General features: G+C 36.3%; 1 protein-coding gene across 13 annotated transcripts in view; it reads left to right on the top strand.

Moving 5' to 3' along the window:
- The window catches only part of FKBP5 (FKBP prolyl isomerase 5), a 162,996-nt gene that overhangs the window by 54,148 nt on the left and 84,232 nt on the right, over window positions 1-24,616 (top strand). The window contains exon 1 of one of the 13 annotated variants that reach the window (XM_072641876.1): window positions 1,165-9,176. The exons of the other annotated variants lie outside the window; for them this stretch is intronic. The gene's annotated coding sequence lies outside the window, so the exon portion shown is untranslated. Of the gene's footprint in view, window positions 1-1,164; window positions 9,177-24,616 lie in introns of those variants that run through there. 13 annotated transcript variants of the gene reach the window in all.

Raw genomic sequence — 24,616 nt, 5'->3', positions numbered from 1 at the left:
ATTTTCTGGTTCATGATGCTTATTATTATTAATCCCTGTAATTATATAATTAATAATTATCTAGCCTTTCTCCATTCTCTATATTCTTCATGCAGTCAAAACTTCCAAGGTATCCACTCTAAGCTCTCCCCTCTGGGCAGTCTCTGCTTTGGCCCCATGCATTCCTCTTTTCCATTGTGACTTATCACCAAAACAATACCAGTTCTTGCAAGTGTCAGAGAGGACTGCCCCATGTAGTTGTCCCCTCTTCCTCATCATATTCCTGATTATGCTGTCCATCACTGACCTACATCCTCCCTGGTTACCTTTTCCCCCCACATTTTCCTCAATACCTCCTCCCTATTTCCATTTTTTCCCATTCTTTTAGTTGCCACTTGCCCCCAGGAATATGAATTTCCACCCTTCTAAAGTAGGACAAGTGGACTTTTTAAGCACCTACTCCCCTAGACCACACTTAGTGCAAGGTCCCATCTCCCTTCACAGAACATCTCTCTTCACCTATAAGAAGTATTTATCAGTGGAACCCCTCCCACCACTAAAATGAAGTCTCTGTTCCCCCCTTTTTAATCCTTTCCTCCTCTTCCTCACTCACTCCTCTGTAGACTTTTCTCTTACTAAGAGCACAGGGGTCACCTTCCCTTCATTGTTAACCCTGAATTTGACCCTGACATCTCACACATTCATCTCTATCTCCTTTCCTGTACCCTCACATTTTATGTAGTCCCACCAAAAAAACTACAATTTCCCTGTAGATACCGTTATCTTGCCTGTTTCTGTACATTGTGCTTCAGGCCTGTCTCTTTGTTATTTCCACCAGACTTCTGCCTCCAATCCTGACTCCTATCACTCTGTGGCTGTCTCTGTCCTTGGCTGTTGCATTTATTATTCTCCCTGAATTTCTCTTGTCTGGGATGTTTGAGAAGTAAATAATCTCTTCAATTCCAGTTTTCTTTCAAGAATCTTTTAACACTTCTTTATTACTGAACATCCATCTTTTTCATTTATGGTTAAATTCATATTTGGAAAGTAAGTCGTGCTGGGCTGCATTTTGAACTCCTCTCTTCTTTGCTAGATATTATTTGATTCCCTCCTGCATTTTCTGGTGGGTACTGAATAGTCCTGTGTTATTCAAATATACTTTCCTTTGTATTCGAAAGTCTTTCTCTGAATCACTTGCAGAACTTGTTTCTAAGTTGAATTGTTAAATTTAACTACTATGTTTGGAGTTTGCAGCCTTGGTATTTTTTTCCCTTCTGCAGATAACCTATGAATTCTTTCAACTGATATTTCATATTCTGAGTTCAAAATTTCTAGGAAATTCTCTTCTTTCTTGCATTATGGTGTTAACGATTTTTACCCTGCCATGTTTTTCTGGGAGAAATAGAATCCTTATGTTTTCTTCACATAGCCTGTCTTCAAGAGCAAGATGCTTTACTTGCAGCTGGTAATAGGATCAGAATTTAAAAAACAGCATGGAAATGTGAGAAGTTTATATCTTATGCTTGATTGTGAGGCATAAAACAAATGGTAGAGTTAAAAAGTATCTATTTTTCCATAACTGACAATTTTTCATTCCTAAGATTACAAAGAAAAACAAAAAACATTCTGGGATACATAGATCCTCATGTGAAATAGTGAATATTAGTGTATTCCAGAGTCTTTTTATTCAATCTTGATTAGAGTTGAGGTGGTCAGCAATACTTGGAAAGGTCTTTTCTAGGTGGGGTGAGTTCTGCTGGTCCATTGGAAATTCCTAATGTAAACATTTTCTCCAGGGTGGAAGTTGTGTAGTGAAGAGTTCAAAGGTCCAGTCTGTACTGCAGTTCCTGTGTAGTGAAATTCCTTCAATCTCTTTTGCAGTTCCTGTATATATAAAAACAAGAGACATAACTCCTCCCAACAATGACATATAGACTGGGGAGAAAGGTTTTGTTTTTATGGGAGGGTGACCAACAGCAATTCAAAAGAAGAGAGGTATAATTCCCCCCTTAGTCTGTTTTTCAGATAAAACAAAGCAAAGGGAAATACATCAGACCACTTTAAGTGGTCAGAATATAATTTACCAATATAATTTCAAAGTTCTTTGTTCATATGCTCAACCTGTTTGAACTCTGGGGATTGATAAAGAATATGAAACCTAGGAGTTATCCCAAAACAAGAATAAATTTGAGGGAGTATTGTATCAGTGAAATGAGATACCCCCGCCCCCAATCTGAATCTGTAGGTACTGGTAGACCATACCTGGGCACAATCTCTTTAAGAAAGATTTTAACAACCAAGTTAGATGTAGCTTTAGGATCAGGAAATGCCTCAACCCAAAGAGTGAGTCTACAATAACAAGACAAACTTTTTATAGCAGCCAGCTTTGGACATAACTATAAAATCAATTTGCAAATGTTCAAATGGAGTATAAGTCAAAGGGAGTCCACCAAAAGCAATGTTTTGGTAGGTATGTTGCTTAAATGACTTACAAGTGGGACAGACAGCACAAATATGATCTATAACCATGGTAATACCCTGGGCAACCCATGCCCATTATATTGTATCAACCATTCCTTGAGTGCCAAAATGGTCCCCTATATGAGATATTCATATCTAGATAAAGCTCTTGTGGAGGAGTGGCTTATGTTTGCAGTCACCCAAACTGCAGAGATCTGTTTTGCCTTAAACTCTGATTTTTACTTCTCAATGTTGGAGTCATATCTTCATCAGTATTAGAACAGAGTACGCAGAAGAACAGAAGAGCATGTAGGGAGGTCCTTCTAATATGGCTAACTTTGCTACAGCATTAGCTCTACCATTACCCTGTGAAATAGTGTTGTGTTACCAGTATGAATTGAACAGTGAACAATGACTAGAGTTTGGGATGACTGAAGAACAAACAGAAGATCTTTAATGAAGTCAGCATTAGCAGTAACCTCGCTGGAGGAGGTGAGAAACCACAGCATTCTGACAGCATAACAGACTCTGAACATATAACAGATGGTGAGCCAGAAGGCTTGAGAGAGAGCAACCAGCTCAGCATATTGAATGGGAGGTTCCCCAGACAGTGTCATGGTCCAAGACTCCACTGCTACACCAGTATGTCAGACACCAAAAAACAAAGAAAAATGTGTCAGTGTAGAAGATGTGGTCTGAGTTCTGAAAGGGAAATATCAGCAAGGTCACTGAGGGGCTATTTGGCCATGTCTATGACAGAAAAATAGTCATGCAAAGGCTCTACAGAGACAGGTAGATCAGGAAACAGTTTGCAGGATTAAGGACTGCAGAAACAATTTTCCTTCCTAACAAAGTGACCTCATATTTGGTGAATCTTTGGTCACAAAAATCTGAGCAAAGCCTTGACTTGATGGGGACATTGAACTACTAGAAGGGCCCCAAACACTAGGGCAATGGCAGCAACTGCTTGCAAACAAGGTTGAGCTCCTGTGGCAGCTGAGTCAGGCTGGGCAAAATAGTATGCCACAGGGTGAGGAGAGGTCCAAGCATTTGAGGTAGGACACCAGAAGTAACCTCCCTTGTGTTCCTGTACAAAAAGAGAAAAAGACTGTAATCTGGAAGTCCCAGCACTGGAGTACAGCAAGGCAGTAAGATATTGTGGTTCAGTGTGTAGGAACTCTGGAATTTGGTCTTTGGTTAGAGAGACTCAAGGCTTAGTAATCTCACCAAAGGAAGAGATCCATTGTTGCCAATATCTAGCTGCTCCCAAAATAGCATGCAATTGTTTTTTAGTCATAGGAACAGACAGTTGTTGAAGAGCCTGTATGCACATCAGGGAAAGAGAATGAATGCCAGCAGACAAAATGAAACTAAGATCCTCCACCTAGGGAAGCCATCAGTGGATCCTTGCTTTGGAGACTTTGTGGCCTCTTTGATGAGGCTAAAAAAGATGATAGGTGTCATCTTGGCAGATTTCACTACTGAGGAGGGGAGCAGGAGATCATCAATGTACTGGACCAGGGAGAAGCCTTTAAAAGTAATAAAAGCTAAGTCATTCTGCAAAATGAGAGAGCAGGGTGAGGCAGAGGAGTCCACGTCCATTGTAAATTCATCCAGGTGAGGGCAAGCAGGTACCAAGGGTCTGGGTGAATGGGGGTGCTAAAGAAAGCTGAACACAAATCCATCACTGTAAAACAGGTAACATCATAAGGAATGAAAAAGACAATAGTGGATTTGAAACTTCTAGATGTTTAGATATAGCGTAAGCATTAATGGCATGTAAATCCTGCACAAAGCAATAAACAAGTTTACTATCAGGGTGTGATTTAGGGTGTTGGGTTTTTTTAACAAGTAAAATAAGAGTTTTACAAGGGTATTTACATGAAACAGTTTATCTGGTCTCTAAGAAAGCCAGTAATGGTGAAGGACTTTCAATAGCTTCCTCCTTACTGGGGAACAGATGGTGATGGCCCTCTTTTGGTTTTAATGGTGATGGGAATAGCAGATTTTAATATCTCTACATCTGAGAATGAAACAGCCCATAGACAGTCAGGAATGTCAGATGGAATATCCGGCCCATCCTTGGTGGTTTCTTGGGCATTTTGAATGAAAATAGGAAACAAGAAGAGGGAGTCCTCAGGGAGGCATAATGCAATGGCTCCATTGGGGAAGCATGACATAATGGCTTTCAGTTTGTTTACAGAGAAGATCTTCGCCTAACAGATTCTTAAGAGATCTAAGTATAAACATAAAAAATGTTTCACTGTCAGAGTACCAGTAGTTAGTCAGAGTATCTCAATAACATATGAGGTCCCCAATTTGGGGGCATCTTGGTGCTTATTGGAGATTCCAGTTAGACTCTGACTTTCTTGTCAAAACTAAACTAGATACTCTAGCATCTAATAAGCAATCATAATATGTGTCTCCAACTTTAAAAGTAACATATTGTGTATCAGTGCAAGGAGTGGCAAAAAACTAGAATAGCTGCAGCAAGGACATCTGGATTAGGAAAAACAAAATTTCCTTCAGAGTTTATAGGGTTCCACCCTGCTTATAGATATTTCTTGGGTCCTCCCAGGGTTCCCCTTATTCTTAAAATTCCTCATCTTTCTGTTTTCTTCAGTGAGATGTCCTTTTTGTGAGAATAAAAACATTTATGGTTTCCTGATACTACTCACTCAAAGTGAGAATAGTCAGTATTTTTGGTTTATATTTTACCTCTTCTTTGTTTCTTCCTTCATATACATATTGGGTGATGCTTTTAAACTTGCCTGTGCCTTTTGCATGCCATCCAGGACAGCACTTATCAAAATACTAGTTTATTTCTGGTTGGGATTAGTTAACAAAGACAGAATTAATCACCCAAGCATCTCATGAATTGAGTGGATCTAACCCTACATACTTAGCACCTTTACACCACCTATCGTAAAAGTGCTTAGGAGTTTCATTTTCCTCTTAAAATTTCTTGAAATGTGTTGCAATTTTCAAAGTGGAAGGCACATGGAAGAATTCCCTAGTTTGTAAAAGCTGGTGTAATTGGCTGGGTTGTTAGGGTTCCACTGTGAGTCTTATAAAGTCCGATTGGGAAGACCTTCTGGCCTAGCAGGAGTAGTGCCAACTTGGGTATGTCTATTTGTAGCCTCTGTGATGGCACTTCTTTCCCCAGGGTAGAGCAAAATTTCTGTTAAGGCAATCACATCTCCACAGGTAGAGTTATAACCTCTAAATATGGCTTGAAATTAGATTATAATAGACTCAGGATCTTCATCAAATTTAGGAGTATTTCTCCTCCGTATGGAGGGCCCAGAGGGCCTAAAAGATTAAGAGTCTCAAAGATACCATATTTCCTGGGTGGGTTACATCCTGTATAAATCTTTCTTGGAGAGGAAGAACATCCACAGTTGGTCGCTCATTTTCAGATGAAGGTGTAGGGAGAGAAGTTAAAGAGGGCGAAGGCAGAGTAACACAAATAAAGAGTTGGCTCTTTAAGAAGTGGAAGGCATGACCCTTTAGACAGTGTCCCAGAAAAACCAAGAGTTCATTTCATAGGAGTGGGGCTGTTCAGTCTCAACTTCTTTAATATACAATAATCAAAATGCTCATTTTAGACCAAATTTCCCACAAGTTAATAATGTACTATTTTGGTCATTCCTGATTAAACTGGGAGCTTCCCTGGGTCACCAAATATGAGAAATTTTTCTGGGGGGGGCCCTTCATTATACTTCTACTGAATTCCCTTATTTGTTTAAGGGACTTCTCTAATAACGTATGAGTTTACCTTGGAGTGGAAAAATTGAGATTGAGGTCGAGGGAGAGTCTAACCTCCAAAGCAGTCCAACACAGAGAAGTCCCTCAGTAAGAAATTGATCTGAGACTTCTGAGTTCTTCTAAGAGGTTGGGGGGGGGGGGGGGCAGTTCCCTCTCTTGAACTCCTGGCTGGTTTGCCAGCTGTGAAATTGATGAAGACTGAGGAAGTGAAATCCAAACAAATTGATTTATTAGCAGGGTTAGCAGTTGCACAACACATCAGATCCAAGGCCCCTCAGTAGACACAAGGACACCAAATGACAGATAACAAAGCTTTTTTATAATTAATAATGGGGAACAAATTAAGTTACACCATCTTGAGAAACAAGAGTGTTTCTTCTTTCTGATTGGCAAAAGCATGACAAAATCGAGGGGTACTAACCACAAGTTGTCCTAGAACATTTTGTGGTTAGTACTATCTGATTTCCTTGAAATCATACGAACAAAACTTTGACAGAATTATAGAACTTTTAAGTCACAAAATGGATACTGTTCACAACATGGAGTTGGTTTGGTTCCTTCACAGCTGAATTAGCTTGTTCTCTGACACTTCCATGCAACATTATTTTCCATTTCTTTGCTTTTGTATTGGCTGTCCTACCTGCCAGGGATGCTCTTCCTTCTTAGCTCCACCTTACATAGAGTTCCTCTTTTCCTGTAAGGCAGTTTGAGCACAATCTTTTGTGTGAAGCCTTTCCTGATTCTCCCAGCTACTAGTGTTTTCCATCCTACTTTGTATTTTAATTACTTAGTATATATTTATTCACTTCATATATATTATATATGTTCTATGTATACTTAACTTATGAAATTTCTTCTCCTTCGTTAGAATGTAAGATACATGCTAATATAGATTGTTTTATTCTTTGTACTTGGATCTTCAGCTCCTAGCATATAGTAGACAGTAGATTCTTGTTCATTGATTGATTGAAATGATAGATGGACAGTACAGAAGTTGTCACTTCTGTTTTACAAAAAAAAATATAAGAAACTAAAGCTCAGAGATAATTGAACAATTACTTGCTTAAGATAATACAGCCAATAATTTGAAGAACCAAGACTTAAACCTGGGCGTCTTGACTCCCAATTCAGCATCTTTGTATATCACCAACATAGTGCAGTGAAAATATTGATGAAGATGGTGATAATTAGTATATATAGAGCACTTTAAGGTTTGTAAAGTGTCTTATAGAGATCTCATTTTATCCTTCCAACAGCTCTGAAGGGTAGATGCTGTTATCCCCATTTTACAGATGAGAAAACTGAAGCAGAACTTAATTGACTTGCCTACAGTCACATAGCTAATAAATGTCAGTGGCCAGATTTGAATTCAGGTCTTTCTTACTCTATGTCCAACAATATATCCATTGTGCCAATAAGACATTTGGAACTGAATTTGAAGATTCCATAGTTAGTAGAAGGAAAATAGGAATCTCATATGAAAATCCTGAAGGCCACATATGTATTTCCCCAGAAAGTAACAAACTATACCAAATAGCTTGGCTCTTTCTAATCTTTCTAAACCCATTTTGAATCCATTTGTACTTCTTTCCACTGTCACCTTGGGTATTCCCAATCCTTAACAGCAATTCTGCAATCTAGAGGACACTTCACGAAAGAATCAGACACACTGGTAACACATGAACCAATAGTATATTGCCTGTTATGGCATTAAGATTTTTCTGAAAAAAATTATATATCTACAGATATATAATTTCCAATGTAGTTAAATTAAATGTTAGAATTCTGATTCTAACATTAAGCTGATATATCCACAAATTTTAAACAGACTAATAGGATTCTTTCCTTGGAGAAATTACTATTGTTTCTTATTACTCAGAGTGTATAAAATGGCTTTTTCATGGTTATTATATTTGTTCTCACATGAAGTCCTTTATTTCCACAATTACAGATGTATGAGACTTTTCATGAAGTCCCCCTCTCATTTTGTGCATTAAAGGCTGTTGAGTTGGTTTTTAGGAACTCTGAATTAGAAATTGATGTAAACCTTATTTCCTTGAAATTCAGTATATTTTTTTGGATCTTTTTAAAGCACTGTGTGTACTGTGTTCTTTTGGCTTAAAAAATTTCACATTTATGTATAGAGCAGTTTTTGATCATATTAATGTACTGTCTACATTTAACCATCATTGTATTCTTCGCCACTGAAACCTTCATCTGTTGTTCTTTAAGTTTCAAAACAATTTTTCAGTGATTAATTTAGAAGATATAACCACGCGTATGTTGTATCTGATAATGGGAAAGTACAAACCATTCTGTCAGTCTTTTTTATGTTAGGGGATAAGGGCTTTGCAGAAATGACTCATACATTTTGTTGGTTCCTTGTGGCTAATCAGAACTTCAAGAGCATTTTCATAGCAAGGTATCATGGAAGTTGAAAAGACAAACCAAGAGGGATGTGCAGAAAGCCATACTACATGTTCCCTGAGGTAGAGAAGACAAAATAGAAAGTTATTTACTCCTAAAAGGAATCAGAGCTAGAGAAAGGAGAAAATAAATATCTCACAGCAACTGCCTTTTGGGTACTGCCTAGATAATACTATGACAAATGAAAGAATGTGAAGAAAAGTGTCTTTAGATACATGGCTCTGGTGGTCTCCGAAAGTGCTGTTTTTCAAAAAAACATTAACAATAACTTTCAGGAATGTAGTCTGGGAGGTCTGAATCAAAAGAACACTTATCTTAAGAGATAAATTAAGAACTTCATGGGAGGCAATGCAGAAGTCTGAGACAGGGAGTGGCTTTGGGACAAGCAACAGCTGTGGAAGCAGAGCTCAGGAGTTATTTGGTTTTGGGTGGAGAAGAGGCAGTTAAGCAGTATGACTATAGAAGTAAAACTAACAGTTGATTGACAGCAAGAGGAAATAGAGTCTCTTCTAGTGACAGCTGAGAAGGCAAGGCATTGCCTGGTAAGCTGCTGAAAAAAACAACTCAAGGTAGCCTTCTCCCCTGTCTTTGGATTGTGATTTGTTCCCTTTTCCCTGCTACTGCAGAAGTCTGTGGGGAAAAAAACCTTTTTTTTACTGGTTTATGAGAGTTTAAAAATCATTTTATTGCATGAGTTTTCTTGTTAGGTTTTGTTAGTATGGTTCAATTAAATGCTTTGTATTCGTTTCTGGTGACTTGCCTACTTTTTTAGTAGAATTTATACTGGAAGGGGGCTTGAACATATCCCCCTTTTTCATATTGAACCCACAGGTAGTTAGGGAGGGAATCCCTAGTTTAGAGTAGGATAACCTGATGCTTTAAAATTTTTAATGTGTGGAATTGAATTTGAATCAATCAGTGGGGAGGGCGGTGAGGAAGAATTTATAAAACAACATGTAGGAATTGGAAGACTTGAATTTTTGCCCTGACTCTGCTGGCCTTCTATTACTTGGCTTTAGCTAAGTAAACTGTAAATGCAATTTGGACTAGATGATCTTCTAATATGATTTCTGGCTTTAAGGTTCTATTATTCTATATTTTATGTTCATTTATTAGGGGATAAATCATTTTATGGTTCCTGAAGTCTCAAACTTGAGGAATTTTGAGATTGGACTAGTGCATCATGTGTCAGGTGATGGCGCTTAATTGGCACAGTATAATATCATTGCCTACTAGATGGGATAGAAATATAAATACAGAACCAGAAGGGAGGGAGAATTATTGGAGCTGTGTAAAAGTGAATTTTGGTTAATATTCTTAGGCATGAAAGATATCCTTATCCATGCAAGGTAAATGGGAAGTTGATGTCACAGTATAGAAAATAGTTTCTAATTTACTACCATAATGAAATGAACTATGTACTTTAACCCTTAACATTGTGGAGTTGGTCATATTTTTATGTTAAAACTAATTCTCCTGATTTTTTTTTTAGTATAATTTTATTTTTTATAATGGACAGTGAAAAATAGGACTTGCTTTATAAAATTTTTCTTCATAATCAACTTTTTAGTTCTACATCTTTTTTCCATAAGGAAAAATTCATCTAAATATGTATTCAAGTAATTAGAATAACAATACTGTTAGAGGTGGGAAAGAGTCATAGTGATCATTTGGACAAACTACCTCATTTTATAGATGAGAACATTAAGGCTCAAAGAGGGGAAGTAATTTGTTCATTGTCACACAGTTGATGGCAGAACCAGGTCAACTTCCAGTTTAGTATTCTTCTTACTACATCAGATTCTCTTTGCATAGAGAATGTGGTAGAACCATTAAAAAGTGACATTTAATCAGCTTTACCATAAAAATAAATTTACATGTCTAATCAAAAGTTTAAAATAATTAACTTTATAATCAATTTCCATTCTAATTTTGATACTTTGATAGTATCTCATTGATGTAGAATTTAGGTACACTTTCCATACACTGTAAGCTCCTTAAGGGCTAGGACAGTTTCATTTTTGTCTTTTATCCCTAGCACCTAGCTCAGTACCTGGCACACAAGCACTTAATACTTCTTGAATGATGATGGTCCCTTAGCTTTGCTCGTGTGGTAGCAAGAATGATTATTGTATTTGGATGGTTTTGTCGCCTTTCATTGTTGAATTTAGTAACTTTATTGTTGTATTCATTGTATACATTACGAATCTGACTCTATTAACTTTGTATCAGTTCTTACAAGTGATATTTTCCCAAATTCTTCATATTCCTCATTCCTCATTATAAAGTTAATTACATTCATATGCTGTAATTTCTTCAGTCATTCTCAATTTTGATCATATATGTTGCTCCTGCAAATAATACTGCTTCAAACATTGTTCATTTTCTTTTAGAGAATAACCTCCTTGGAATATAGTTTCAGGAATTGAATCTTGAGTCAGGATATGAACAACTTAGTAATGTGAATAATTCCAGTTGTTCAAAACTAAATAAGAATAAGACACAGTAAAAAAAAAAAATCAGTAACCTAGTGTTGAAAAACTACAAGAAGAAAATTTACTAGGGGGAAGATATCCTACTTGTTAAAACTGTAAAGCAATTAGGCAGTGTCTTACACTACACACTATGATAATCTATAAGTGCATATGTAATCTGAACATAAAAAAAATCAAGTAAAAAAAGAGGAAATTAAAATCACAATCTTTCACAAATATGGATTGGAAGCTTTTTAAAATTAAGATTATCTTCATTTATTTTCTAATACTTCTCTCCACCCAGAGAAGCATTCCTTGTAACAAATAAAAAGAAAGAAGGAAGGAAGGAAGGAAAGAAGAGTTAAGGAAAATTAAATGACATCAAATCCAGTCAGATGGGATAGGTAGTGTTCTGCATCTGCAGTTTCCCACCTTTTCAAAGGGGAGAGGAGCATACATTTTTATGTCTCCTCTTCAAGTTAATATTATGCAGTATCAAGTCAAATCAAGTCAACAAGGATTTATTAATTGCTTACTATATGCCAGGGCCCCGTGCTGAGAGTACAAATATAAACAAAAAGAAAGATAGTCAGTGAGCTCACATTTTAATGGGAAAGATACCTACAAGTAGCTGAAAAACTAAGGACAATGGTGGGGGTGGGAGAGGGTACCTGTGTGGGGTCATGGTAGGAAAAAAGTCTAGAGAGTCAGGAGTGGAGCCCAGAGAGCAAGGAAGGAGTAAACATAGCTGACCTCAGCACTTTCTTTCAAAATGGAGGTTGCAGAAGGAACTGAACAGTAAGAGGAAAGGACCACAAGGAGGAGGGATCTTCCAGGGTGAAGGAAGTAATTGGGTCATGATGGAGAAAGAATTCTTGTAGTGAGGAGCAGAGGCCCAAGAGGAATGAAGGAATGTTTACCTTCAATTTTCTTTTTTTTTCATTTACATTGGTTTAGTCACTAGGTATGTTACTTTTCTGCTTCTGCTTACTTTACTCTGTACTAGTTCATATAAGTTTTCCCAAACCTCCTGTTTTCTTCATATTCACTGTTTCTTATGCCACAGTAATACATCACATTAATGTACTGCAATATTTAGCCATATGTCAGTCAACATCTACTTTGTTTTATTCTTTGCTACTACAAAAGGTGCTACTATCAATATTTTTAGTTTATTTTGGACCTTCCTTTGACTTCCTTTGTATGCCCAGCATTTAGATTTCTGGATCAAATCACTTTCTTAGCACAATTTCAAATTGCTTTCCAGAATGGTTGAGTCAAATTCACAGCTCCACTAGTAATGTATTAGCATGCTTGTTTTTCTACAGCTCCTCCAACTTTGACTCTTTTTGTCATATTTGCCAGTTTCGGGGATGTGAGGTCAAGTTTAGAGTTATTTTTACTTACATTTCTCTTATTAGTTATTGGAGCATTCGTTGTTAATAATTTGGTCTGTGATTTTTCTTACTCAGCATTTGGTTTCAGTATCAGTCAACCAATCTGTTAGTATTTATTAAACTCTTACTATGTTCTAGGCAATGTGCTAAGTGCCAGATATAAAAAGAAAAAGTGAGAACAGTCACTGCACTTAGAGAAACTTACATTCTAATAGGGAAGACAATGTGTACATAAGTATATAAGATATAGACTAGATATAAGGTAAACTTTGAGCGGGTGACATTAGTTGTTGGGGAACTATGTTAATCTCACAGAGGACGTTTGGAGAAATGTCTTCTTTCTCTTTTTTTGGAAATAGTTTTTGTTTGTTCAGAGTTAATTTTTTCCTTAAGTATTTGATAGAATTTATTTGTAAATGCATCTGGACCAAGGATTCTCTTTTGAGTTATTAGTATTTAGTAAATATATTTACCTTTCTTAAATTTCTTTTTTTCAATGCATTTCAAAAACTGACCAGCTTTGATTTTCTCAAATAGTGTTTGGAAGTCATCAACTCTGGTAAAAGTTCTTTTTTATTTTTCCCTCCTGTAAGTTTATATTCAACTTTGTGAAGAAGTAATTCTTGTGTGAAGGTCAATTTTTAGGATGTCATATTCTAATTCTTCTTTTACTTTCTCCCTGTTGGTTCTTTGTGATTCTGACTGAAGTTCTTGGAATGTGATCTCTCTTCATTTGGCTGCTTGAAGTATTATCTTTTTGTTTATGGAGCTTGACAAGAACATTTCTGCAGAAGTTAAACCTGAACTTCCTCTCTTATTATATGATCATAGATTAAGAGCTAGAAAGAGATCTCAGAGTTCATTTTCCAATCTTCTCATTTTACAGAGGTAGAAATTAAGGCCCACAGAGACTGTGATGTCTGACTCTAAATCCAATATTGTTTCTACTACTTTATACTTATTTTTTAAAGAGCATTTATTTTATTCCCTAGTAAATCTTTGTATCTTAAAGGTAAAACTAATCTCTGGGAAAAAAGTCATGGAAGTAAATATGAATACAATGAACATTGAAGGGCAGATATAAACAGCATGAAAAACTTGAACCAAGTGTTAACTTATCAAAGGGAAATTTTCACCTACTTTTTAGTTAAAAAAAGTAAAAGTGGAGAGCGATAATAGCTCAAGATCAAAAAAGATAAAACCTTCTAATATATTCATATTTAATTAGATGTAACAGTAGAAACAAGATTAATGTAATGCGAACTTCCACAGCAGCATTCGGCACACATTTGTTTTCCAAGGCCTTCCTTCTGTCCTCCCCGTGAGGCCCAATTATTTGCCTTCTCTTTGATTCAGTCTTTGTTGCAGGGGTGATAAGTCTTGAGTGTTGGTGGTAAACAAGGCAGCGAAGATCTGCCTTATCATCAATTAAACAGCTTGCTGATGTCATATAGGATGGAAGATTCATTTTTTTCTGATGCTTTTCATGTATTTTACAAATGTGTTCCATTCACTGATTGATAATAAGTTCTGCCTTCTGGTCTGTCGGTAGACTTTACCATAGTAATTTTTTAAACCTTTTATGTATTTACACGCTACATATATACATATATATTTAGTCTGCGAAATCTGCCTCTTCTCCTTCTCACCACAAACCACCCCACACATACACATTGAGTAGGAAAGAAAAATAAAACCTCTGTTACAAACTTAGATAATCAAGCATAACAAATTTTTGCATTGACCGTGTCTCATCCTGCGCTTCAAGTCCTTCACCACTCTATCAGAGTGTTAAATCATTAGACCTCTAGAATCATGTGCCCTAGCATAATGATGCAGAGCATCATCTTGATCTCTGCGGTTGCCACTTGTTACAGCCATTGCACATGAGCTACAGACTAACATCTTTCTACTATTTGACACTTTCAACTTGCCTTTTAAACTTTTTACCTAGTTGCAATCTGTGTATATATGTGATTATATGTTATAAATGCTTTGCATTATTTCAATAAACCTTGCTCTGTTTTTGCAGTACTATTCATGTTTATTCTTTATGTCTGCATAGGAGATAGGCCTGGACCTGTGATTTTTTTTCAGCATAGGGAACTTTTGGATGAGTAAACTCAAACATAAAAGTACAGGTTAATATCTTTACTGTAATTTTATAGTTTTAGAGAGTTGCATAGAGCAGTGGGAGATTAGTTGACTTGCCCAAGCCATAGAGCCAGAATGTTTCAGAGGTAGAACTTAAATACAGGTTTTGTCTGGCTCTCAGTCCCACTCTTTAAGCACTACACCATTATATTATCAGACTGGGGTCTCCCTGGCCATTCCCCAGCCTTTGAGCGATTAGGTGGGTTTCACTTTATTTATGTGTGTATATACACATATACTTATATATAATATAAACATCTGCATACAAATAGATATTTTTTATCTTTTTAATTTTTCCTTGAAATAAGATGTCAACAGTAGAGTTACTGTGTCAGGCTATATGGCCATCTTTATGGCTTTTGTTGCAACATGCAAAAGTTTCTCCCAAAGGATTTCAAGAAGCTGATGAGCGTAACTTCTTTACAACCTATCTGCTTTAGGCTTTGTTGTTTTCATTTTTGATATTCTAATGGGTAAGAGATCAGAATTTGTATTTCTTTAATTATTCACGCAGATTGAATTTTTTCTTTATGTTTGCAGTATTTGTTATTTGTATTGCCTCTCTTGTAAATTACTCATTCACATTTTTCAGAGAGTGAGTATTTGGTCCCCCATTGAGTGAATGTTTGCTGAGGAGAAGCTGATCCCTATAACATTCTAGTTAGGAATCATTTTATCAGATGAATGGTCATCTTAGAAGTCAAGGAGGGAACTTTGTTCAGAATACACAAATAAATTTGATTGAAATACATGATAGTGGCAGAGCAGTAAAATAATCATGGTGGCAGAAGTTGGGTACAGATAAGACTGAATGGTTTGAGTAAGCAGATATGGAATACTGAAAACAAAATGGTTAGCACTCAATTTATACTTTACTATTTCATCTTTTCTCTCCAGATCTTCCACATTTGGGAGCCCTAAGGGTTCAGCTTCTACTTTTTTCCCCCAGATTCATTGGTTAGGTTCAGGAAGTCCTAGATGGTTATGTATCTATGTGGTGGGAGTGACTTCAGACAACATTGCCTCCCTCCCATTAGGCACATAGAAGTGACACACATTCCCATTTCCTTAATGCCACTCTCAATGGTTCTGGGGGATAGCCAGGATTTCTAATACTTAGCCAATCATGAAGGTAAGGTTGTAAGTCAGAGCAGTCACATTGTGTTCAAATTTGCAGATTGCTCTAATTTACAGATACAATGAGAGGGGAAAAATAGATTCAACTTTTGGCTGTCTTTTCTGCTTCTTAAAAATTGCCATATTTGCCAACGAACTAAATAATTATTAACAGCCACTTAGAGTATTGGACCTGGATTCGGAAGACCTGAGATTATATCTGACCACAGATACTGACTGATACTGTGTGACTGTAGGCAAGTCATGAAACTTCTGTGTGTCTCAGTTTTCTCAACTGTAAAATAAAAAAGATAGTTAATAGCACCTATGTGCCAGGGTTGTAGTAAGGATCAAATGAGATAATATTTGTCAAATGCTTAGCATAGTGCCTGGTACATAGTATGCCCTATATAAATGCTTGTCTTTCTCCCTCTCTCCCTCTTTTTCTTCCTTCCTTCTTTCCTTGTGCTTTTAATATATAATTATGTCATCTGCTTGTAAGGACAACTTTCTAAAGTAGGGAGTTCAAGGTATTCTGAGGATACAAAGAAAGGAAAACCGCGGTACTCACTCTCAAGGAAGAGACAACATGCAAACAACTATGTAGACAATACATATGCATATGCACAAAACATGCATATGTGTGTATATATGTATATGTGTGTATTTGTGTATTTATGTGTACGTATGTATGTGTGTGTGCATATGCACATAAACACACAGAAAAATGAGAGCTAATCCCAGGGGGAAGGCACTAACAGTTGAGGGAGAGTGGGAAAGGTCTCTTGCAGAAGGTAGGATTTCAGTGGAGTATTGAAGGAAGCCAGTGAAGCTAGAAGGGAGAGCATGGCAAGCATGAGGGATAGCAGGCAAATAAGCACTCACACAAAGATGGAATGTCTCATTGGAAGACGAGGAACAGTAAGAAGGCCAGTGGTTCTGGAGTAAAATGTAAGAAGCCTGAAAAAGTAGGGAGGAGGCAGATTGTAAAGGAATTTAAAACCAGAGGATATTTAATCCTAGAGGTAATAAGATGCCACTGGAGTTTGTTGAATAGGGGAATTAATATGGTTAGGCCTGTGCTTTAGGGAAATCACTTTTCATAGTTAAGTAGAGAATAAACTGGAAGTGGGAAAAGATTCTTGACAGGGAGACTAACCCACAGACTAGTACAGCTAAGTATGAGATAAGAGCCTGCAACAGGCTGTAGGAGTTGAAAGAATGGGATTGTATATCAAAAATATTAGAAACAATATTGAGCAATGGATTGGCTATATGGAGTGAGTACAAGAGAAAAGTTCAAGGATAACTCCAAGGTTTTGAGTCTGGGTGACTGGGAGAATGTTAGTGCACTTGTCAGTAATTGAGAAGATGGGGAAAGAGGTGCTTTGGGATAAGAGGAAAATAATGAGTTCTGTTTTGTACATGTTAAGTTTGAGAAGCCTTTGGAATATCCAGTTCAAATGTCCAGTAGGCCATCAATGGAGGTCAGGAGAGGGGTAGATCTAACAGTCATCTGAATAGAGATGTACATTGAATTCAAGTGGTTTAATCTCTGTTTTACAGGTGAGGAAATAAAGGCTTAGAGGCTGTAACTTGTAAGTAACTACTGGCAGAATCATACAGATCTTCTGATTTCAAGGAACAAAAGTCTGATGTAAATATTCCATAATGAAAATGAGAACAACAGTATAAATAACAATACACAGGAAAATAATGATACTGGTTTTAAAAAGACCTGAGGTTTTTTTCAATTGGCAAATCAGTGTGAAGAAAAACTTCCAGAGAACAGTTGATGAAATTGGAGGGACATCTTATTTTTCTGGTGTTTGTTGACCATTAGTTTGGAGAATTTGTACTTGTCTGGCACTTAGTATAACAGAACTGTGTGTTCCCTTTCTGTTCTTGGGGTAGCAAAATTTTTTGTTTTCTGTGACGTCTTAGCTCAGAAAGCTTTATTGTAGGATTAATATCCATAGCTACATATTGACCTTAAGTCCAGAATAAACCTTAGAGTAGGAGAGAAAAGAGGAAAACTTCCCTACAGATGGTGATTTTTTTTCTGTGTGAATTGTAGGTGTTTACGTTGTTTTATTTGTCTTTGCTTCATTCATGCTTTGTAAATACTAGAAGAAGAATACTCATTGCTTTTACAAAAATCTAGCAGTCCTGAGTAGCATAAATTAGCATTGGGGTGGGGGAAAGAATTATTCTGCACTTATTGAACTTGATTTAGTTTTCATTTTAGTTTTTCATTCTTTCAGGAGTTATGTTTTTGTTAAAGCAGAATTATATTTTCTTTAATGTTTGTAAGTTCTGCTAATCAGTTTTGGCCCATGTATTTATATTTATCAAAAAACCAGAAGATTCATAAGTTCTATGAAAGCTATCAGTTGTAATTTTTATTTTTTGCACATTAGTTTTCCCATGGAAGATATTTAAAAGTTACTTACATATTCATAATACATAATATTATATGTTATAGGTTCAGCACTTTCTCTGGGCTACTTTCTTCACTTGTACCCACATTGATAGGTCCCCTGAGAGTATCTCCTGCTCTTTGGCACAAGTGATAACCTGTGGGTATGTTCTGATCAGGCTCTGTTTTTACCATTAACAATTAGTCATCTGTAATACTGTATAACCTTTGACTCAGCAATACCACTACTAGGTCTGTATCCCAGAGAGATCAAAGAAAAAAGAAAAGATGCTAAATGTACAAAAGTATCTATAGCAATGATGAGGATGCAAATGGTCCCCTAAGGGTTAAGAGTTGCTTTTCCAGTACTTTATGAAGCCCCTAGTTTATTTTGTAACGTGAAGGTGCCCTAAAGTCCTTTCCCCCTCATCTTGAACCTGTACCAAAAGAATTGCTTTTGTGTCCCTTATCCTGTGTTCTCTAGGTCCTTTAATGTTTAACCTGTGTCCTCCTGCTCTGTCCTTAAATCCTTAAACCATAAAGAATTCTCTTTGTCTCTCTCATCCTATGTCATCCTGTCCTGTCTTTAATCTTTAACCTCCATAAAAACCTCTAAAACTACATTACCATTCTGAGACCTCTATATAAGCATAACTTCTCCGAATATCAAAGGTCTTAGCTTTCTTGCTAGGAGACCCATACTGCTTTTGTGTCAATAAAGCTCCCAGTGGTTACAGAGAAGGTCTAAGTAAATTCTTTCATACTTGAACGAGCTCTATCAACTCTAAACCTCATCAGCACCTCTTTTTGTTATGTCAAAGAATTAGAAATTGAAGGGATGCCCATCAATTGGAGAATGGCTGAACAAGTCATGGTATATTATTGTGATAATGTATGAAAAGACAAGCAGGATGATTTCAGAGAAATCTAGGAAGACTTATATGAACTGTTGCAAAGTGAAGTGAGCAAAGACAGGAGATCATTGTACACAGCAACAGCAATATTATATGCTGATCAACTGTAAATAATTTAGCTAAACTTATCAATACAGTGATCCAAGATAGTTTCAGTGAACTTATGATGAAAAATTCTTTCTACCTCCAGAGAAAGAACTGATAGAGTCTGAATGCAGATCAAAACATAGTTTTTTTTACTTTTTTATTTTGGTCTGTGTTCTCTTAGTAACATGACTAATATGGGAATATATTTTGCATGAATGTGCATGTATAATCCATACCAAGGTGCTGGCATTCTCAAGGAGGAGGGAGGGGATGGAGAGAATTTAGAACTCAAAAATTTTAAAAATGAGTGTTAAAAATTGTTTTTACATGTGAATGAGGAAAAAAAATCATTCTTTAAAAAGTAAAATTTTAAAAAAATTGCCAGTAGACTAAATGCCTAATTTATTGAAATAGCATACTAAGGACAGTTACAAAACATTCCCCACCAAAATCTGGGATGTATTCTTACACAAATTCATTCATGGAAGAGTGACCTCAAATTTAGAGTACTGTGTTAAGTGAGAAACATGTAAGATAAATGCATGGCAAAGACAGATCACAAACCCTGTGTAAAGCCTGGAATTTCTTTATTTCTTTGTAATGTCCTCACTTAACTTCCCTTGGGTGTATGATAGGGATGATAATGGATTGTTCATCTGGGCGGCCAGGATCTGTTCTTCTCTGTAGTTCAACTCTGTGTTGCTGAGGCTACCTTTCTCTTAGTTATAGATTTAGCGAGTCTGTAGAGAGTTCTCCCATCTGCTGCCAGGCGTCCCATTCCATGAAGCTGCTTCCTCCTTTGAATAACTTTTTGTTTCTGAGTAAGTTCCTGCTAGACAGCATGGGAAAAAGAGAAAATCTTCCCCTTCAGAGATCTCCACAGATCACTCCTCCGGAGCCAGAACTCCTTCAAGCTCTCTAGGACTTGGCTGTTTCCAAGTTCATGACTAATTTGTTTGCTAAACCAATCATCTTCTTACCTCCAACTCAGAGAAGTGTTCACACTTTTAAAAAGAATTTCCAGGTGTTAACGTAACACATTATTGTTTCATTACTTCTGTTAGCAGCTCTTGGCTTTCTATGACCACATCATTTGAGTTGGTAGGAGGAAGGGATCATATCTATTCTCCCACATATATGTGTGTAGATTTACACATGTATTTACACAAACATATATGTACATGTATGTATATATGTGGAGGTGATTATTTAAATTACAAAAAGATTCTTGACTTTATTCATTCTGGGTTCCTTTAAATAGGAAGTCGTCATGGTGAGTAAAACAACATTGTTTGCTATGTTTGGAAGTTCCTTTCTGCAAGCATCTGGCTTCTAAATCTGAAAATCTACATAATTTGTTTAACAAAATCTAGTTTACATACAACTTTAGAAAACCATATTTGTGATATAAGATGAGTTACATTAATACTTTATTTGCCTAGAGATCAATTGCCCAGAAAACTCATTTATACTTCGTCATAGCCAATAATAAATTTATTTATAGTTTTTATAGTTCTTTTACAGCTTACAAGATACCTTTCTCACAACAGCCTTGTGAAAATGAAAAAAATAGAATAAGCAAAATAAATTATGCAATGTTCAGGTAGTAAAGTTTTTGTATACCTTACTTACAAAAGACCTGATTTAGCTTATTTACCCCCACTTTTCATATAATTTTTACCACCTAATCTTACCATCCCTTAAAAAGAAGCAAATTAGAAGAGTAGGGGTTGGTATTTGGGGAGGATTTGTGAGTGCTTTTACACACAGACCCAGCAACAATAATAAAAGGTGATCATTGGAAGCCTGATAGTGAGGGAAGAAAAGGAAATACTATAAAAAGTAGGTACAAGAAATCATGAAACACCATAGCAGCATGATGCTATCTGTGTAGCATCAGTAACAGAAGCAGAGAACCCTACTGTCTCTTAGTAGAGCCTGAGGGCATGGCTATTAAAGTGCAGAATTAATTAATATCATGATAATTCTGAGTCATTAAGAATAAGTTAAATTATGTTCAGTATCTTTCCTTTAAGAAAGTTCATCTTAGAAACAGTACCACTAAAATTTTCCATTTAGGTATTTGTTTTTTAAAAATTAAATGCTGTTACTTTGACAGATTATGACAAAGCAAACAATTACAAGCTACTCTCTGACACATAAACCCACTTAAAAACCTAATAGTGCCCATTTGTGAATACTGTATATGTCTAATGGAACTCTGTAATCTCCCCAAAAATCCAAATTAGAGGTGACCCAGAGAACAACAGAAACATCACGGGAATAAACTGCATGTTACCCATGCAAGCAGCAGCAGAAAAGAAAACATATCATCAACAAATCATAGGAGTTGTTCAAGGAGGACAAGCACCTCTAGTGGGAGGGCTGCTCATCCACCTTTAGTATCCACCTTTCACTTAACTCTCACCTGTAGCTCCAAGAAACTGTAGCATGCACAGCGGCCACACTCCATAGACTGGCTCAGCAGATGGACTAAACAAGGCTGAGGGTCATGGATGGGCTTCTAGCATGTTAGTGAGTTAGGGGATGTCTGCCTCAAACATGATAAGACTCATGGTGGATTAGGTGTTCCAACAGCCATGAAAGCAGCTGGATCAGGCATTGTGAGGCGCTTAGAGCTTGGTCAGACATCGAAGACCCCAGGAACATCCCCTGCATCCCAGGCCATCTCAGGTCATCTTGGCTTTTTGTCCTGTCACTGGACTTTGATGCCTCTGGCAGATAGAGTAAGTCTGACAACTTTGCAAGTCCATCTCACTTACACTCAATTCATACGTGAGTCAAGGCCTCACCTGTAATGTCACTGGTCCTCTTCAAAAAGGAAAGAAAAATAATAAGCAGGAATTGTAAAATTTAAACAGTCCTTGTCCTTAAAGAACTTATATTTTAGCTTATATTAAATAGAAAAGGTAAGTATACTAGTCATGTTGTGAGATTGAGGTATAAAAGATTAAACAGAAGGTTGAGATACCTAGAGGAAGGCTGCCAGTATATTACAGTCCATCCAATACACTTCTACCAAAGTAATTTTCCTTAAGTGCAGATGTGACCACTTGGTCATTTTTCTATTAAGAAATGAGTCTTTTATTTATGTCAATTCCCTATAGACTTTGGGGGTCAGATATTAATTAGAGATGCTTTATGTAATGACTTTCCCCCAGCCTGTCACAGATCTTATTAGTTGCATTGCTCTTGTTTGTACAAAACCTTTTAAATTTTATATGATGAAAATTTTATCTTGTTATTCTATTTGTTTTATAAATTAATTTGTTTGTTTCAGGTTTTCAACAAACACTTCCATAAGCCTTAAATTTTCTCCCCTTCCCTCCCCGAGATGGCATGCAATCTTATAAAGATTCTACACATACATTCTTATTAAACACATTTTCACATTAGTCATGGTGCATAGAAGAATTAAAAAGAATGGGAGAAATGATGAGAGAAATCAAACCAAAACAAAACATAATACAAGAGAAAATAGTCTGCTTCATCCTGCATTTCAATTCCATACTTCTTTCTCTGGATGTGGATGGCATTTTGCCTCAAGAGTCCTTTGATAATGTTTTAGGTTTTTGCATTACTGTGAAGGCCTAAGTCTATCAAAAACAGTCATCATGCACTGGCTATTACTGTGTACAATGTCCTCCTGATTCTGCTCCTTTCACTTAGCATCAGTTCATATAAGTCCTTCCAGGCCTCTCCTGTTCATCATTTCTAATAGCACAATAATATTCCATTACATTCATATACCACAACTTGTTCAGCCATTCCCCAGTTGATGGGCATCCCCTCAATTTCCAGTTCTTGGCCACCACAAAGAGTGCTGCTATAAATATTTTTGTGCATGTGGAACCTTTTCCCATTTTTATGATCTCTTTGGGAATATAGTCCTAGAAGCGACATTATTGGGTCAAAGAGTGTGCACATTTTGGTAGCCTTTTGGCCATAACTCTAAAATGCTCTCCAGAATGGTTGGATTAACTCACAGGTTCATCAACAATGAATTAGTGTTCCAACTCTCCCACATCCTCTCCAACATTTATCATCTTCCTGTTTTGTCATGTTAGTCAATCTAATAGGTGTGATATGGTGTCTCAGAGTTGTTTTGATTTGCATCTTTCATCAATAGTGATTTGGAGCATTTTTTTATATGACTGTAGATAACTTTAATTTCTTCCTCTGAAAACTGCCTGTTCATATCCTTTGACCATTTATCAACTGGGGAATGACTTGTATTCTTGTACATTTGACTCAGTTCTCTATATATTTTAGAAATGAGGCGTTTATCACAGGCATCAGTTGTAAAAATTCTTTCCCAGTTTTCTGCTTCCCCCCTAACCTTGGTTGCATTGGGTTTGTTTGTGCAAAAACTTTTCAATTCAGTGTAACCAAAATTATTCATTTTGCACTTTATAATATTCTCTGTCTCTTGTTTAGTCATAAATTATTTCCTTCTCCATAAATCTGACAAATACACTATTCCTTCCTCCCCCAATTTGTTTATAGTATCAGCCTTTGTACCTAGATCATGTATCTATTTGGACTTCATTCTTGTGTATGGTGTCAGGCATTGGTCTATGCCTAGTTTCTGCTGCACTGTTATCCAGTTTTCCCAGAAGTTTTTGTCAAACAGTGAGTTCTTATCCCAAAATTTTGTCTTTTATAATATACTTTCTTCCTTGGCTGATTACAGATTCTTTCCATGTCCACAGTTCTGAGAAATAAAACCTTCAATTACCTTTTATTAAATGGCTAAACTTTTCTTATTCAGATGTTTTATTCATTTGGATTTTATTATGGTATATGTTGTAAGATGTTCTGAACCCATTTTCTGCTAAACTACTATCCATTTTTCTGTGGCAGACTTGTAAAATAGAGTTTCTTCACCTATGCTTAAAAACAGAATCCCTTCACCTACAGTTTATGTTCAGGGGTTTACTGTATGCTAGGTTGTTATAAACATTTGCTTCAAGATCTTGTTTATTTAATCCTATCTTAGCAAGTAGACTCATAGTTAGTTAATACATTTAATTATTATTTTAAATAGTATTTCTTTTTCTAACTATTTTCATGTTTTTTCTTGGGAAGGGGAAATATACAAAATTGTTGATGACTTTTGGAATTTATTTTGTATTATACTGAAACTTGTCTAGATCAATTTTTGTTTGATTTTCTAGAGTTTCTAAGGAAATTGTTATAGTCTACAAATAATAGCTTCTGTGTTCCCTTTACCCAAGCTTATTTCTGTAATTTCTTTTTTTTTTTTTTACTTATTGTAGCAACTTGCATTTCTGACATGTCAATTGATTATAATGATATTCTCAAACTTGCTTTTCCCTCATTCTTATTGGGGATATTTCTAGTGTTTTTTCAACATAATTATTTTTCAGATAATGTTAG

This window comes from Notamacropus eugenii, chromosome 2, assembly GCF_028372415.1.
Source record: "Notamacropus eugenii isolate mMacEug1 chromosome 2, mMacEug1.pri_v2, whole genome shotgun sequence".
Classification (NCBI taxonomy): Eukaryota; Metazoa; Chordata; class Mammalia; order Diprotodontia; family Macropodidae; genus Notamacropus; species Notamacropus eugenii.
The sequence above is the reverse complement of the archived record's forward strand: the minus strand, read 5'-3'. Positions and strand labels throughout refer to the sequence as shown.